This window comes from Schistocerca nitens, chromosome 2 (genome assembly GCF_023898315.1).
Source record: "Schistocerca nitens isolate TAMUIC-IGC-003100 chromosome 2, iqSchNite1.1, whole genome shotgun sequence".
In the NCBI taxonomy this organism is placed as follows: domain Eukaryota; kingdom Metazoa; phylum Arthropoda; class Insecta; order Orthoptera; family Acrididae; genus Schistocerca; species Schistocerca nitens.
In genome coordinates, this window is record NC_064615.1 from 584,352,442 (window position 1) to 584,371,267 (window position 18,826).

Genomic DNA, 18,826 nt, shown 5'->3' on the forward strand with positions numbered 1-18,826 from the left:
AAGTCGACCAGGAACAGTGTCGACACCATGAAAGGGGAAGTGAGTATTACAAGTGGATGCAGTGCTGAGCACAAGTACAGTAAGGATTGCTGCAGCAGCAAGCGTTTTGTCCTCTACCATTTGGTAGGTATTTCATGAGGAACAGTTGTACTCAAAATGGTTCAAATGGCTCTGAGCACTATGCAACTTAACTATCGAGGTCATCAGTCGCGTAGAACTTAGAACTAATTAAACCTAACTAACCTAAGGACATCACACACATCCATGCCCGAGGCAGGATTCGAACCTGCACCGTAGCGGTCTCGCGGTTCCAGACTGTAGCGCCTAGAACCGCACGGCCACTCCGGCCGGTAGTTGTACGCTATCTCGAACAAAGTGTGCAAGGCCTGGCCACACTTGGCTATCGAGCCCTGGTAGTTTTCTCCCAATGGATCCTCACTCCAAGTGGAAATGTTCCACCGTTCTTCTGGAGGTGTTATTTACGGACGAAGCATGCTTTATCTGCGTCGTTGTTACGAACATACATAACACACACATTTGGACTAACAAGAACCCACATTGTACAATTCACACGGTACATCAGCGGAATTTTCCGATAACGTTTGGGCAGATACGTTAGTGATCGGTTAACAGGGCCACATTTGCTGCCTGGCCGACTTGCAGATCGAGCTGAGTGGCGCAATGGTTGGCACACTCGCCTCGCATTTGGGAGGACGACGGCTCAAGCTTGCGTCCAGCCATCCTGATTTAGGTTTACCGTGATTTCTCTAAATCCCTTCAGGCAAATGCCGGGATGGTTACTTTGAAAGTGCACGGCCGATTTTCTTTCCCATTCTTCCCTAATCCGATGGGACCGACCTCGCTGTTTGTTCCCCTCCTTTACAGTTTAGGTACCAACGTAAACTAGCTTAAAATACTAAGCAGGTAACTATCAATCTTTTGACATGCTGTAACATATTTTCTCAAACTCGCCGAATCAGTTATATCAAAAGCCAAGTTTTGACACTTGCCTCCTCTTGGAAAAATTTCTGCGGACCACTATGAGCCCAAAAATGCAGTATGTCTCTCTGTGTCCTGTGCAGAAAGTGTGAGGTGTTGTCGTACAGTAGAAACTACCTCTCGGACAGCTTTCCGCGACGCTTAGCCTTGGCGTCCTCCAGTAATAATTCTCAGGAGATGTCGGCAGTATGTTGTTCTGACGGTTTGCCCCCGACGAGCATAACCTATCAGCATTTCACCATGGCCGTCCCAAAAACACTCAGCTGGGCATGGCTCGATGTGACTTGGGTGTCCACCTGTTACGGTGGTGCTGAATGACGTTTGGACTATCTCCAGCTTGGCCTTATGGCCACAGTGATAGCCCCATGACTCGTCCATGGTGCTCACGCACAGGAGGTCATCTGGACTGGCATCATCTGTGACCTCTGCTCGCCGGGATCTCTTACTAGATGTGTGCCGCAGGGGAACAAAATGGGCGCCGACCTTTGCGATGTCCAGAATGCTGTGGAGTGTGTTGTAAACTGAACCACAACCGATTTTCGAGTTTCAGACTGTCGCCTCGATTTTGGTACACCGATCTTCACCACCACGGCCTGCAGTTCCCCAGCGATTCCCGGCTGTTCACGAAGAGTTGGTCAGCCACTTCGTTCTTCAGCACGTATACTTGTTTGACCACACTGGAAGAATCCGCGTCACGTAACGCCTGTGTCACATGGCAGTGCTGGACACTTGCACCTGTTGAGAGTGGACTGTTGCAGCCTAGTTCCCATAAAAAATGAAGAAAACGAATTACCACATGATACTCCGCTGTATAAATGGGTTGTGATTTTATTTTGGCTACTCAAGCGGCGTGCCACGGTAATGTGACGTGGGGGTTGATTTCTGCTCCAGAACTATAGATGAATATAAAATAAATAAAAGGTAAAAGTACTTGACCGACTATTGGCCTGACTGCAGATGAGTAAAGCCTTTCTTTGTCGTGGAAATGTGAGGGATACAGTATCGGGGTGCACGCATTGGCGAAAGAACAGGCACTGCAGCGGCTACAGCTGTTATGAAACAAGTCAAATATATTAGCAATCGTCAATGTGGACTTCCTTCAGCTGTAGAATAGGATGACGAATTTGAAAATTTGTGCTCGATCGAGACACACTCAGGCGCAGCGCCTTGCATCGTGCCTATTGAGATTGGACGTTAGACTCGTGAACTGGCGTGAAGTATGAGTCACACGCAGAGCAGTTGGCATCAGATGCCGGAGTGTATGTAGTTACTATGCGATCTGGTAAAGGTCACTAGCTGGCGGACAGTCTTTGAACTGTAGTCAAAATACTGTCATTTCTATTAACAGTTCTGTTTCTTTTTCTAATTGCTAATTAATTTCTATTATAATTGCGTTTAGTTATGAGAGTGAATGAAGACGTGAATGTGAAGTAATGTTTAATGCAAAGTTTTACACTACACTTTGAAGTAACTGGTCTCGTGGGGAATACCTGAGAATGACGTGTGTTTAATCACTGACTATTTCGTCAGTCTGTGGTAATGGGGAAGTGAGATTATCATTTCGGTGAAGTAAATTTGTTAAGAGGGAGCTAATTTTATATTTGCTATTTTTCAAAATTTATTCCTGTTAATTTGCTGTTCTGAGTCAGTGACAAATTTTGGTTGGTTCCGTACACATGCGCGAGACTAAGCGTTTCAAAATTTATTCCTGTTAATTTACTGTTCTGATTCAGTGACAAATTTTGGTTGGTTCCGTACACATACGCGGGACTGAGCGAGTTTGATGCTGCTTTCCGATGTGTGATGGCTGTGATGTTTCTCTGCTAATCAGAAACTAGCACATTCGCGCGTATTTTGGGAACTAGAAACTTCTGTTGTGTACAGACATGAGTAAAATTGGAGCTTGGATCTCATAGTGATAAGACCTATTGATAGATCCTCTGACGAAAATTATTACTATTGTGATATAACACTACGAAAATGTTTGTCCAGTGCCGTAAAGTGTGGAAGACAGTTAAATTTAATGCACGTTGTGAAATTCGGAACTTTTGGTGACATTTTAAATAACTAAATTCCGTGTGACGTGTTGCTTACTCGCGAACATGAACATTTTGTTAGGTGAGACTGATTATATCAGCATTCTGAACGAAGCAATTTCTGTGAAGAATAACTAATTACCATAAACTGGCTATGGTTGTGAATGATGTGTAAGTGTGGACTTTGTACAGCTTAGAGTAATGGTGTATGCAAGCTTACCGTAATAGAGTGAAATTTTAGGCACATAAATACTTTCATTTAACTATTACTAACCTTCCAATGGCAAAACAGTTTTTAATGTGACTTGCTGTTACTAGGTGTACAGCTGTTTTTTTATAAAGATTTTTCAGTCTGGGAATTGCATTTCGGTAACTTCAAGGAGACGTACGTCTGAGAAGAACTTCGCCACGAGGCGAGTGAAACTTTATACGCAGCTTAATATCACGGCGCCGTGGCAAATGGTGCAGCAGGGCTCGGGTAGTATAAAAGCTGTAGAGAAGCGATCTGCTGTCGGGAATGAATGTGAAAATGAGCACTATGAAACAGTGATCAAAAGACGGGGTAGAACAGTGTGTGTCAAAGTGGAAAAGCAAAGACTGCAACTAGAAATGTGATGCTGTCTTGGGAAGAAGGAGAAGGACATCGTAGATATGACAGAAGAAGCGGCGTGGAGTTAGCAGACGGAACGACGGATGCAGCGGCGGACGCCATTTCGACAACTGCATGGACGGTGTTGACAGTAGATGGGAGCCCACGAACCGGTATAGCTGGAGGCGGAGGACAGACTAGCAGTTTCAACGAGCCAAGACTACGGTCGACAAATAGAGATAAGTTAAATTTAGTTCATCTGTTGTTAGCTTGTATCAAAAGACTTTTTAAAATGGAAAGGAATGATAATTCTGTAATTGTGAAGGAAGAGGATGTGATTCTCAGACAAACACTACAGCTCAGAGAAATGTGGGTGAATTAGAGATTAATGATGTTTCAGTTCCATATTTACAACAGTTATCTACAATAGAGAGAGAGAAACAGGGACAAAATGTTTTACATACGTAATTAGGGGAGAAGGTATTATCTCTTTTAATAATTGAGTGATTTTAGTGTTTCTGATTTATTTGATGTGAGCCAGGGTGACGTAAATGAACAGAAGACCAGAGAGGGAGATGCCAAGCTTGATATATTGCAAGTAAAGCAAACTGCAGGAAAGTGTAAGGGAGATGTTAATGCTTAGTATCAATGAAGCAAATAAAAATTTAGCTAGGGATCTTAAGCAAAATATCAGTAGGAAAATTGATCGGCAGTCCAATACTATAAATGGTTTACCTAGTGAGCTTAATCAGCAGTCTGGTACTGTTAATGATGTTACTGATGAGCCTAACAGTTCCAAGTTGAAACTGATACTAACTTAAAATCCAGGCTTCTGATATAAAGTAAATGTGGCAAAAAGAAATGAAGGCATATGATGAAAAGATAAAGTTTCTCAAGTTGAGGAAAGTTGTAACAGATCCTCAGACAGTGTCAGAAAGGAGTTACAGAGACTACACAAAGCGTAGCTAGCGAAAGCAAGCAAAAAATGGATCAGACCCAAGAAAATGTTCAGAAAGCAGAGTATGAATTAGCTACAGTTCTATGTGTATGTGAAAGTGTGCATACAATTTTGAATAGTAAAATCAGTTAGCAAAGTGAAACCTATTTAAAATTGTAAATGTTGTATCTGACCATGAGGAAGAAGCAGAAAGTAACGTGGATCATTTGACTAATAAGGTGACGGTAATAGCAAATGAATTGCACAATCACAACAGCAGACTAACTAAAACAGAACATAATATAAAAGTTGCTACTAACAGTGTGAGTAGTAGTCTGATAACAGAGTCGGCTAAAGTAGCTTACATTACTAAAAGACAATTCTTACGTTTCATTTTCGCTAGACATGTACATCCAAAGGAATTTTGGAATGATTTTGAAAGTGTGTTGCCATGATCAGTTTTATTTGGTCAAAATGTTTGGGGGAAGCCAGGATCTGGAGCGTGAATGCTACTGAATGACACGGCACTTTGGAAAAATTTAAAGACGCTTTTTTCAGTGTGTTGGGGTAACAAAAACAGATGGAACTGCAAAACAATTTCTGGGCTGGGTAAAAGGTTAATCTGAGATAATGAAAAGATTTGCTTCAAAGTGGGTTGCTAATTTATCGCACCTTACTAACAAATTTGAGCGAGAGCAAATTGTAATGGATTTAGATGGGAAGCTGCCTATGAACTGGCGTAACAAAATAATTGCTGCTCCCAAGGCCGATATTTATAAATTTATTAATTATCTGGAAAGAGTAGAGAGACTAATGCAGGAGGAGGAGCAGGCTAATAGAAACTTTAGGCCTCCGAATAATGCAGAACCCCGACAGAATAGAAATGTAAACAGAATAGGTGTGTCACCAGGTAATGCACGGCAAGTAGCGAAGGAGGGTGCTGCCGTGCTACTACAGATAGGCAAACTAACCCCGATCAAAGAAGTGCTAACAGATCGCGATGTATAGTATATGACGATAGTGATGTCCAAAACAGACGACAAAGAGCGCAGAATGAAGGAGTTCGGGAAACTAGATGCCGTTCGTGAAGATGCTGGCGTTTGCAGAACAGGAAATGGTGGTTTAAAGTCGCTAGCAACTCCTTTTGTGATGTATGACGAAGAAGCGACTGAATTAGAAATGAGGTAAATGAATCAAGTAACATCAAGATATGTGTGTTTAATGTTGGTTAGGTGACTTTTTGATTAGGAACAGGCGAAGGGATTTACTATATGTGTGTACAGATGATGAGGGGTTGATATCAACAGGGGAATGTGTGCAATGTAACAGACGAGGAATCTTTTCACGAAGAAGGGGAGAGCAAATATTGGAAAGAACTGCAGGATTTAGACGAAAGAAATATTGTGGAGGTGATTAATGATAACTTGTTTGTAGTAAGGTCAGAGTTGCATGCTGAGGATGGTCACAGTGAGGGTCATTTAAGTAATGGATTAGAAGAAGTTCAGGAAGAAAAAGGTGACGTGTCAAGGAGTCTTGATTTGTCATTAATGGACAAACTGACTGCTACTAAGAGGATAAATATTGAAAATAATCCTACAAATATCTGTGTAATCTCTAGTAATGGGGAAGGTTTTGAGAGACGGGAAGCTGTACTCGATTTGCTTGATGAGTCTGGAGTCAGTAATTGTAAGGAGAAGACAGGACAATGTGTAGTTAAATTAATGGTACAAGGAGAAGAAGTGCAGTGTTTAGCTGACAGCGGCAGTGATCTTTCTGCTGTTAGTCAAAAGCTGTTAGGTGCTTTGCCAAACAAGGAAGAATTAATAATATAGCCTGTTATGGGGATTCAAATAATTGTAGCGACAGGAAAGGTAAAGAATCTGTTAAATGTCAACTTCTGCTGCCTCTTAAAAGAAATGCTATACAGTTGTATCATAACTTTCTGGTAATTCAAGGATTAAGTGTGAACATGTTGACAGAGGTGGACTTCTTCAATAAATACAAAGGGAACCTAGATTTAAATAAGGATTCTATGAGGTTGGAAATAGAGAGAAGAAACGTAATTATACTATTTTCTACGAAAAAGGAGAGTGACGGTTTTCCCATTAGGTACTGCAGAAAAATGGAATATATGGAAAGATATAATTAATATGGCACTGAGAAAATAGGGTTTGATCCAGAAGAGTTGCTGGTTGCACAGAACGAGACAGAATGGAAAACAGAAGAAATACGTGAATTAAATTAAAGTCAGAAAGAAGAATTAAAAAAGGTCTTGTTTACGCATAAAAATGTTTTGTCAGATCTACCGGGATTAGTAAAGGACTATGAATGTTATTTTGATTGTGAAAGAAGATGCACAGTTTTTCAAAAAAACCTGTACCAATTGCGGAAAAGCGTAGGGAAGCATTAAGGTACTTAATCCAAAAAATGCTTAAGTGGAAGATTACTGAGAAAGCTATAACTGTACAACAATCCATTAATAGTGGTTATTAAGCGAGATGGATCTGGACGGTAGGGCTATGGATCAAATATTTATACCAGAAAGTGACAGGGCTGAAACCATCGATGAACTGTTACAGAAATTTAAAGCGACTAAATTCTCGACTTCAATAGGCATGACGTGTGACTATTGGAATTTGCCACTGCCAAAGAAATCTAGTAAGCATACATTATTCTTATTTGAAGGTTAGTGTTATCAATATAAGGTTGTACTATTTCGACAAAATATAAGTGTTTGTGCTTTTGTAAGAGCTATGTCAAAAGGTTTAGGGGACGAACGACTGAGAAAAATGACGGTTTATGTTGACGATGTTTTGATTTCGACTGTAACCTGGGAGGAACATTGCGTGTTATTAGACGAAGCTTTGGATGCCATTGAGAAAGAGGGTATGAAATTAAAGTTCGATAAGAGGCAATTTGTAAGAAGAGAATTGAAATTTTTGGGACATATCGTTAGTGGGAAAGACATTCTTCCAGATCAGGAGAAATTGAGGCTATAAGAAAATTCGCAGCGCCCACCAACAGAAAAGAATTGAGGGGTACGTATGGTATTTTTGGATTTTATCCTCATTTAGTACCAAAATAGTTGTTTAATGCTCCAGGTTTGAGAAATCTGTTAAGGAAAGATGTACCTTACAAGTAGACAGTGGAGTGTTAAACAGTATTCTAGGACTGAGAGAAGATTTATGTAACAGTGAAATACTTTGGATCAAATGGTTCAAATGGCTCTGAGCACTATGCGACTTAACTTCTGAGGTCATCAGTTGCCTAGAACTTAGAACTAATTAAACCTAACTAAGCTAAGGACATCACACACATCCATGCCCGAGGCAGGATTCGAACCTGCGATCGTAGCGGTCGCTCGGTTGCAGACTGTAGCGCCTAGAACCGCACGGCCACTCCGGCCGGCTGAAATACTTTACCATCCATACTTCAAAAAGCCTTTTTGTTTGATGACAGACGCATGTGGGTATGGAACAGCTGTAGAATTGTTTCAAATTGGTAAGGAACGAGAGGAAGAGGATCACAAAAGCATAGCTTTCGCTAGCAGATCTTTACAGCAATCAGAAAGGAATTATGGTATTCCAGAACAGGAGGGTATGGTTGTTAAATTTGATTTGCAAAAGTTTCATCAGTGTTTGCTGGGTCACAAAATCACTGTGTATAATGGTTGACATTTTTACGAATGTAATCTTAAGCATCCACGATTAACTAGGTGGGCTTAATACACTCCTGGAAATTGAAATAAGAACACCGTGAATTCATTGTCCCAGGAAGGGGAAACTTTATTGACACATTCCTGGGGTCAGATACATCACATGATCACACTGACAGAACCACAGGCACATAGACACAGGCAACAGAGCATGCACAATGTCGGCACTAGTAAGTGTATATCCACCTTTCGCAGCAATGCAGGCTGCTATTCTCCCATGGAGACGATCGTAGAGATGCTGGATGTAGTCCTGTGGAACGGCTTGCCATGCCATTTCCACCTGGCGCCTCAGTTGGACCAGCGTTCGTGCTGGACGTGCAGACCGCGTGAGACGACGCTTCATCCAGTCCCAAACATGCTCAATGGGGGACAGATCCGGAGATCTTGCTGGCCAGGGTAGTTGACTTACACCTTCTAGAGCACGTTGGGTGGCACGGGATACATGCGGACGTGCATTGTCCTGTTGGAACAGCAAGTTCCCTTTCCGGTCTAGGAATGGTAGAACGATGGGTTCGATGACGGTTTGGATGTACCGTGCACTATTCAGTGTCCCCTCGACGATCACCAGGGGTGTACGGCCAGTGTAGGAGATCGCTCCCCACACCATGATGCCGGGTGTTGGCCCTGTGTGCCTCGGTCGTATGCAGTCCTGATTGTGGCGCTCACCTGCACGGCGCCAAACACGCATACGACCATCATTGGCACCAAGGCAGAAGCGACTCTCATCGCTGAAGACGACACGTCTCCATTCGTCCCTCCATTCACGCCTGTCGCGACACCACTGGAGGCGGGCTGCACGATGTTGGGGCGTGAGCGGAAGACGGCCTAACGGTGTGCGGGACCGTAGCCCAGCTTCATGGAGACGGTTGCGAATGGTCCTCGCCGATACCCCAGGAGCAACAGTGTCCCTAATTTGCTGGGAAGTGGCGGTGCGGTCCCCTACGGCACTGCGTAGGATCCTACGGTCTTGGCGTGCATCCGTGCGTCGCTGCGGTCCGGTCCCAGGTCGACGGGCACGTGCACCTTCCGCCGACCACTGGCGACAACATCGATGTACTGTGGAGACCTCACGCCCCACGTGTTGAGCAATTCGGCGGTACGTCCACCCGGCCTCCCGCATGCCCACTATACGCCCTCGCTCAAAGTCCGTCAACTGCACATACGGTTCACGTCCACGCTGTCGCGGCATGCTACCAGTGTTAAAGACTGCGATGGAGCTCCGTATGCCACGGCAAACTGGCTGAAACTGACGGCGGCGGTGCACAAATGCTGCGCAGCTAGCGCCATTCGACGGCCAACACCGCTGTTCCTGGTGTGTCCGCTGTGCCGTGCGTGTGATCATTGCTTGTACAGCCCTCTCGCAGTGTCCGGAGCAAGTATGGTGGGTCTGACACACCGGTGTCAATGTGTTCTTTTTTCCATTTCCAGGAGTGTATATTCAGCGGTACGGTACTGAAATTAAGTACATTACAGGATATGAAAATGCAGTTGCTGATACATTACCTAGAAGTGTAGAAGAGAGGCGTGAGAATGAGAAGCCATTGTTGTACCAAGAAGGTGTGTACAGTTTTGCTTCAATGATTAAAGTAGATGAGGAAGGTCAACTGAAGAGGGTTTGTAAATAACTAAGGCGAAAACAGAATATGGATAATAACCTGAAGTTCATTAAAAGTTATTTGGGAAACCTGGAATATCCCAATGTAGCAGAATATCATAAATTGCATAAAGGCATCTTGTTTGTGAGGAGAGAAACCACTGAAACCTAATGGAAAATTTGTTTTCCCGAGCAACATGTGAATTTGTTAACTGACTATATACACAAAACGTTTCGTTACTATGGCGCAAAGAAATGTTCCGCCAAGTTAAGTGAGACTGTTTTAACAATATGTGGAGATGTGTCCAGAAAAGAGTAGAGATGTGTAACAGATGTCAGAAAGTAATAGGATAATACAAGGTCAAATGTATGGTGTGGAACTACAAAACAAACTTGATTTTGTGGCTGGGCTTGTTCGATCTTTTGCCTGTATCAAGAGGAGGATGTGAGTACGTTCTTGTGCTAGTTAATGACTTTACCAAATTTATAAAATTATGCCCTATTAGGAAAGCAAATACAGAGTACTAGTAAGTAAACTGCAAAAGGATTATTTCATTACAGTGGGAGTACGTAAAGCAATATTATCAGGTAATGGTCCACAGTTATTTTCAGAAAGGTCCAAGAAGTGTCTAGAAAGTAAAAATATTGAACTTATTAAAATTTCAATATATTTTCCACGAGGTAATACGTGTGAGAGTATAACAGGTTTTGTAGAACATGTCGCTGCAGAAAGCACACTGCATCACCGCAATATTTAGAGTCTTCTGAGGAGGTAATCAATCATTTTAAGCATGAAGCAATTGGTTTTGCCCCAAGTGAGTTGATGTGTGGGATAAGACCCGAAAATTTACAGTTTGAAATGGTGAAATTACGAAGATCGCTGATGTGGCATTGAGGGAAAAAGAAAGATGTTCAAATGTGTGTGAATTCCTAAGGGAACAAACTGCTGAGGTCATCGGTCCCTAGACTTACACACTACTTAAACTAACTTATGCTAAGAACAACACACACACACACATGCCCGAGGGAGGACTCGAACCTCCGGTGGGAAAGGCCGCGCAGTCCGTGACGAAAAAGAAAAAATGGATAGCGAAAATGTTAGGGAAAATGCGCTTGAGAGAAAGAAGTGACATGATGCTACAGAGCCTCCCACTAGTCTTCGCGTAGGCGATTTGGTGTTAGTTGAAACTAGGGAAAAGGTGAACAAGATCACATCAGAAACAAAGAAGTTTACAGATGAGTACATGGGTCCTTTCAGAGCAGTAGAAAAGCCGCATGTAAATGCTTACAGACTGGTGTACTAGATGTTTGGGAAACCTTTGGGATTAAGAAACATTGTTGACCGGAAGAGATATTTACAGTAACAGTGGAAGTAAAATGAGGTTGGTGGTCTGCTGCCTGTAGGCACATCACTTGGCGACTAGTGCCTTCCTTATCTTGGTGTGTCCATTATTATTTTCTGGTCCACTATATCCTGACCCTTTCCTGTTTGGTTTCTATTCCCACAGTGCTCTTCAATTTTTTTTGCTCTTTTTTATCTGGGATATCTTATTTTATACAACCACAACTTCTATGTACCAGGAAAGGAATCTTTGGTACAGTTATATGCTTGTAAGAACCAGAAATAATTTTGTTGTAGCATAATTTTATAAGCTTAAGCTTTAGTGTGCTGTATGGAAGTTACATTTGGAAATAGTAAGGTTCTGGTATCTATTCCGAATGATAAATTAGATTCACCTGTGGAGTTTGGTAAAATGAATGTGTACTGTGGTTATATGAGATTAATGATGGGCAACAGTAACAATACTGAGGAAAGTAATGTGGAGTCTGCTTCAGTGAAAGTCAGTAGTTATTGAGTACAAACATTAGGGCCTGAAGCTGGTGGTTTTTGTAGGTAGCAATGCAGAAAAAGGATGCTTACTCCAATGAAGAGGTGGAACTTAAGAATGAACAGGCAACGGTTCCTGTGTCATATGTCGTGGTTGATATGGTAATGCACAAAAAGGTGCTTACGTAAAGGTTGTAAGAGATTTTTATTTGCAGGGAAAAGGTGTTGATGTTGTTGTGATAGCTGAAGCTGTAAGTGACGAAACGTAGCTTAATAAGGGGTTCCGTGTCATATGTTGTAGTTCATATCGTAGTGCACAAAAGAGTGGTTATTTGAATGTAGTCACAGATTTTTATGTGGAGGAAAAAGGTGTTGATGTTGTTGTGATAGCTGAAACTGTAAGTAATGAAATGTAGCTTAATGAGGTTAATTCTGTTGCTTGTGGTATGAATGTAAGTGTTGAATAGGCACATTTATTTCGGAAATTATGTGAAAGTAAGATGCATAAAGAATTGCATTCTAGTAATTGGATATCCAGGGAAAAATAGATTTAGAAATCGGCCCTTGAAAGTTTTGAATTTAGGGATGCTGAAGGTCTCACACACAGAAAGGGAGCAGGGGCAAATACTTCAAAGTACATTGAACACTTTGCAATGTTAGGTAATTGACGATTATCAGGTACTCGAGTTTTTGACAGTGTTATTTTAATTTCTTTTCTGTTGTCAGTTTTTCTTTTCTGTCATTCTGAACTTTGGTCTATCATCTTTAACGTTTTTCACTTCTGGTATAGAGAACAAGCAGCGGGGGATATTGTCATGCTCAAAATTATAAATAGAGAGAAATGTTTCATTGTGTAAGGGAGGGGTAATGTAACTTGAAGTGATTAGAGACTGTGGTTGTGAAAATAATGACTGATGATGGTTTGAGGTAACTTGGGGTACTGACAGGTGTTGTGCTAATGAAAAATGTGTAGTGGATTTTGAATTGATTATGTTGACTGAAGGTGACCTGTCAAGGAACATATTAGTAAATGGAGACTAATGAGGAATAAGATGTGTAGTTGCAGCCAGAGGTGCGTTGGCATGATGAAAAACGGGTAATGATAGAATAAGATGACTTATTGAAAGGAGATGGCGTGTTGGTTTGATGGAAAATGGTTAACTCAGTTTTCTAGCATGGAAAAATACCGGGTGTGACTATTGAGATTAAATTATTTGTATGGTGAAGTAAAGAATCTAACGAAGTTTGGAAGGGAGAATGCTAATAAAAATATTAGCTAACCTCATGTGTGAGATAGCTGGAAAGAAAGAAGGTGAAACGAAAAAGTCGTATATACAGTTTTTGAATTTGTGTATAATTTATGGCTATATTAAGCAAAACATTGTGGTGAAGACAGAGAAAGGCATTGTGGACTCACTATACTGTTTGTACCAGATGAGTGACTGTACATGAGTTAACTTAAATATTTCAATTAGCTAAGTAAATAAAGAAAGTGCTTGCATTAGCTACCACAGTTCGCTGCAGTTTTGAAATTACACTTCTGGAAATTGAAATAAGAACACCGTGAATTCATTGTCCCAGGAAGGGGAAACTTTATTGACACATTCCTGGGGTCAGATACATCACATGATCACACTGACAGAACCACAGGCACATAGACACAGGCAACAGAGCATGCACAATGTCGGTACTAGTACAGTGTATATCCACCTTTCGCAGCAATGCAGGCTGCTATTCTCCCATGGAGACGATCGTAGAGATGCTGGATGTAGTCCTGTGGAACGGCTTGCCATGCCATTTCCACCTGGCGCCTCAGTTGGACCAGCGTTCGTGCTGGACCTGCAGACCGCGTGAGACGACGCTTCATCCAGCCCCAAACATGCTCAATGGGGGACAGATCCGGAGATCTTGCTGGCCAGGGTAGTTGACTTACACCTTCTAGAGCACGTTGGGTGGCACGGGATACATGCGGACGTGCATTGTCCTGTTGGAACAGCAAGTTCCCTTGCCGGTCTAGGAATGGTAGAACGATGGGTTCGATGACGGTTTGGATGTACCGTGCACTATTCAGTGTCCCCTCGACGATCACCAGTGGTGTACGGACAGTGTAGGAGATCGCTCCCCACACCATGATGCCGGGTGTTGGCCCTGTGTGCCTCGGTCGTATGCAGTCCTGATTGTGGCGCTCACCTGCACGGCGCCAAACATGCATACGACCATCATTGGCACCAAGGCAGAAGCGACTCTCATCGCTGAAGACGACACGTCTCCATTCGTCCCTCCATTCACGCCTGTCGCGACACCACTGGAGGCGGGCTGCACGATGTTGGGGCGTGAGCGGAAGACGGCCTAACGGTGTGCGGGACCGTAGCCCACCTTCATGGAGACGGTTGCGAATGGTCCTCGCCGATACCCCAGGAGCAACAGTGTCCCTAATTTGCTGGGAAGTGGCGGTGCGGTCCCCTACGGCACTCCGTAGGATCCTACGGTCTTGGCGTGCATCCGTGCGTCGCTGCGGTCCGGTCCCAGGTCGACGGGCACGTGCACCTTCCGCCGACCACTGGCGACAACATCGATGTACTGTGGAGACCTCACGCCCCACGTGTTGAGCAATTCGGCGGTACGTCCACCCGGCCTCCCGCATGCCCACTATACGCCCTCGCTCAAAGTCCGTCAACTGCACCTACGGTTCACGTCCACGCTGTCGCGGCATGCTACCAGTGTTAAAGACTGCGATGGAGCTCCGTATGCCACGGCAAACTGGCTGACACTGACGGCGGCGGTGCACAAATGCTGCGCAGCTAGCGCCATTCGACGGCCAACACCGCGGTTCCTGGTGTGTCCGCTGTGCCGTGCGTTTGATCATTGCTTGTACAGCCCTCTCGCGGTGTCCGGAGCAAGTATGGTGGGTCTGACACACCGGTGTCAATGTGTTCTTTTTTCCATTTCCAGGAGTGTATTTCGATTTAATTACTTAAGTTTCCAACGAATTTAATTGGGTGCCATTTTAATGCACTAGTTACAGTAAAGTCTCTGTTACTTTAATTAATTGGAAAATAGAATTTAAGAAACGTATATAATAACGAGTAATTTCAGGAAGGTGTAACCATTACTTTTAGGCTTAGACCAAACTCCATTTCCAGGCGCTATGGACTTCTAACTGAAGCCTATACTGTAGTTGAAAGTCAGTCGTTATGGAGACACATATTTGGGTGCTCTACATGTGTGAGAAACGAGTGGAAAAAAAGCCGTTCATAGCGAAAAAGGAAAATATTGTAAAATTTACAGGAAATAAGAAGATCCATTGTTGTATGAAAAACCTAATGTTGTATGAGAAACTAATTTGATGTATTTGGAAGCAACGTAATGTTGTCAGATCAAAGGCTATGTTTGTTTTACAACTGCAAGGCCTGAAGTATGGGAAATGTAATTTAGTATATTATGGTTTTGGAACTGGCCCGATGTTCGAGTTAAAATATTCAAAATTTTAATTTGCAAAAAATTTTTTTTGGCAACTACAGGAGGCGTGAAGCGTAGCGCCTTACAACGTGCCTATTGAGACTGGACATGAGAGCGGTGAACTGAGGTGCAGCATAAGTCACACGCAGTACAGATGGCATCAGGTGCCCGAGCGTATGTACGTAGTTACTATCTGATCTGGTACAGGTCACTAGCTGGCGGTCACTGTGTGAACTGCAGTCAAATTCCTGTCATTTTTATTTGCAGTTCTGTTTGATTCGCGCGTATTTTGGGAACTAGAAACTGCTGTTGTGTAGAGAGATTAGTAGAATTGGGACTTGGATGTCATAGTGATAAGACATACTGATAGGCCCTCCAATAAAAATTATTACTATTTTGATGTTTCACTACCAAAGTGTTTGAGAAGTGGCTTAAAAGTGGAAGAGAATTAGATCTGACGCACGGTGTAAAATTTAGAACTTTTGGTGACATTTTAAATAGCTAAATTCCGCGTGACATGTTGCTTACTCGCGAACATGAACATTTTGTTACCAGAGACTGATTATAGCAGCATTTGAGCGAGGTATTCTGAAAGAAGCAATTTCTGTGAAGGATAACTTATTAGCATAAACTGGCTGCGGCTGTGAATAACATGTGCGTGTGAACGTTTCAGATTTTGTACAGCTTAGAGTAAAGCTTGGCAGTAACTGGCGTATGCTAGCTTGCAAAAAGCGGGAGCCTGGTTTCGAGTGCAAGTCCAGCACAAATTTTCAGTGTCATCATTCCATTATATAGCTGAAGGTCGTCCATATTCGTAACGGTGAATACATTTCATGCAATAGGAGTAGATTGGGTGGCGGGCACATCGCCCCTCCCGCCTTTTACGCTCAGGAAAGGTCCCCGGTACTCATTTAATATCACACTGAATGGACCTGAGGCCGTGTCCTATCTGGGATTGAAACCGGGACCTCCGTGACCGGAGTCGCGAAGTGTATCCACTAGACCACCATGACCACTGAGTTAAAATGTACCTTTTTTTCGATGTTGTAGTTAAAACTTAATATGATGGAATTTCTACGAGGGAAATTCAATAAGTAATGTAACAGAATTATTTTCCTCGGTCAATTTCGGTTGAAAATATGCGGAATTTGTTGCGAGACATCGTGGAATATTCCCGTTTCAGCACTTATAGTTTCATGAAGTTGCGTTTGGCGGCGGTGCTTCACATAGCCTTCAAAACGGAGACTGTAACGGAGGGGGTCTAGGGCGCTGCAGTCATGGACTCTGCCGCTGGTCCCGGCGGAGGTTCGAGTCCTCCCTCGGGTATGGGTGTGTATGTTTGTCCTCACGATAATTTAGGTTAAGTAGTGTGTAAGCTTTGGGATTGATGACCTTAACAGTTAAGTCCCATAAGATTTCACACACAACCAACTGCAACGGAGGTGCATTCCAAGCTGAGAGCTATCATTGAGTTTCTTTTGTTGAAGAAAAAGAGTATCGCAGATATTCGTACGCACATGCAGAATGTCGACAGAGACCTGGCTATTAGCGAAATAAAGGTGCGTCGTTGTGCGAGACGTATGCCTTGGTCGCAACAAGGTCGCGCGAACCTGTCCGATCTCCCGTGTGCCGGCTGGTCGCACACAGCTGTGACTCCTACAATGTTACAAGGTGCAGACACTCTCATTCGAGGTGATCAGATGATTAAAATCAGACACCTTGCTGCACAACTGGAAGTCTCTGTTGGTAGTGGTGGCCCACTCGTCCACCAGATATGCCACTCAAAGGTGTGGGCCCGCTGGGTTACTCGCCGCTAAACGGAAGACCGTAACGAGCAACGAAGGGCCCTCTGTGCGGAATGGCTTGCGCGATACGAGACTGATCGTAGAGGCAAGACGTTGGTTCCGATATCGACCAATAGAGTGGTGACATGCGGACAAAGAAGCTCTCCCAGTTAAGGTAGTGTAAGGGCGTCGCAATGAACAGAGATTATGTTAAAAACAGGGTTTTGTAGCGTAAGAAGTGGGGATAATATGGTGTACTGGTTGTTGTTGTGGTCTTCAGTCATGAGACTGGTTTGATGCAGCTCTCCATGCTACTCTATCCTGCGCAAGTTTCTTCATCTCCCAGTACTTACTGCAACCTACATCCTTCTGAATCTGCTTAGTGTATTCATCTCTTGGTCTCCCTCTAGGATTTCTACCTCCACGCTGCCCTCCAATGCTAAATTTGTGATCCCTTGATGCCTCAGAACATGTCCTACCAACCGATCCCTTCTTCTAGTCAAGTTCTGCCACAAACTTCTCTTCTCCCCAATTCTATTCAATACCCCATCATTAGTTATGTGATCTACCTATCTAATCTTCAGCATTCTTCTGTAGCACCACATTTCGAAAGCTTCTATTCTCTTCTTGTCTAAACTATTTATCGTCCACGTTTCACTTCCATATATGGCTACACTCCATACAAATACTTTCAGAAACGACTTCCTGACACTTAAATCTATACTCGATGTTAACAAATTTTTCTTCTTCAGATACGCTTTCCTTGCGATTGCCATTCTACATTTTATATCCTCTCTACTTCGACCTTCATTAGTTATTTTGCTCCCCAAATAGAAAAACTCCTTTACTACTTTAAGTGTCTCATTCCCTAACCTAATTCCCTCAGCATCACCCGATTTAATTAGACTACATTCAATTATCCTCGTTTTCTTTTGTTGATGTTCATCTTATAGCCTCCTTTCAAGACGCTGTCCATTCCGTTCAACTGCTCTTCCAAGTCCTTTGCTGTCTCTGACAGAATGACAATGTCATCGGCGAACCTGAAAGTTTTTATTTCTTCTCCATGGATTTTAATTCCTGCTCCGAATTTTTCTTTTGTTTCCTTTACTGCTTGCTCAATATACAGATTGAATAACATCGGGGAGAGGCTACAACCCTGCATCACTCCTTTCCCAACCACTGCTTCCCTTTCGTGCCCCTCGACTCGTATAACTACCATCTGGCTTCTGTACAAATTGTAAATAGCCTTTCGCGCCCTGCGTTTTACCCCTGCCACCTTTAGAATTTGAAAGAGATATTCCAGTCAGCACTGTCACAAGCTTTCTCTAAGACTGCAAATGATAGGAACGTAGGTTTGCCTATCCTTAATCTTTCTTCTAAAGTGAGTCGTAGGGTCAGTATTGCCTCACGTGTTCCAACATTTCTGCGGAATCCAAAGTGATCTTCCCCGAGGTCGGCTTCTATCAGTTTCTCCATTCGTCTGTAAAGAATTCGTGTTAGTATTTTGCAGCTGCGACTTATTAAACTGATAGTTCGGTAATTTTCACATCTGCCAACACCTGCTTTCTTTGGGATTGGAATTATTATATTCTTCTTGAAGTCTTAGGGTATTTCGCCTGTCTCATACATCTTGCTCACCAGATGGAAGAATTTTGTCAGGGCTGGCTCTCCCAAGGCTATCAGTAGTTCTGATGGAATGTTGTCTACTCGCGGGGCCTTGTTTCGACTCAGGTCTTTCAGTGCTCTGTCAGACTCTTCACAAACCTGCTTTTAAAGACGCGTGTTGGATTAGTTGTTGACTGTTCCTCGTACAAGACTTAGTAACTGCAGCAGTGATGAATCTCAAGAAGAAAACGGTGGCTAGCTATAGCGTCATCGGGAAATG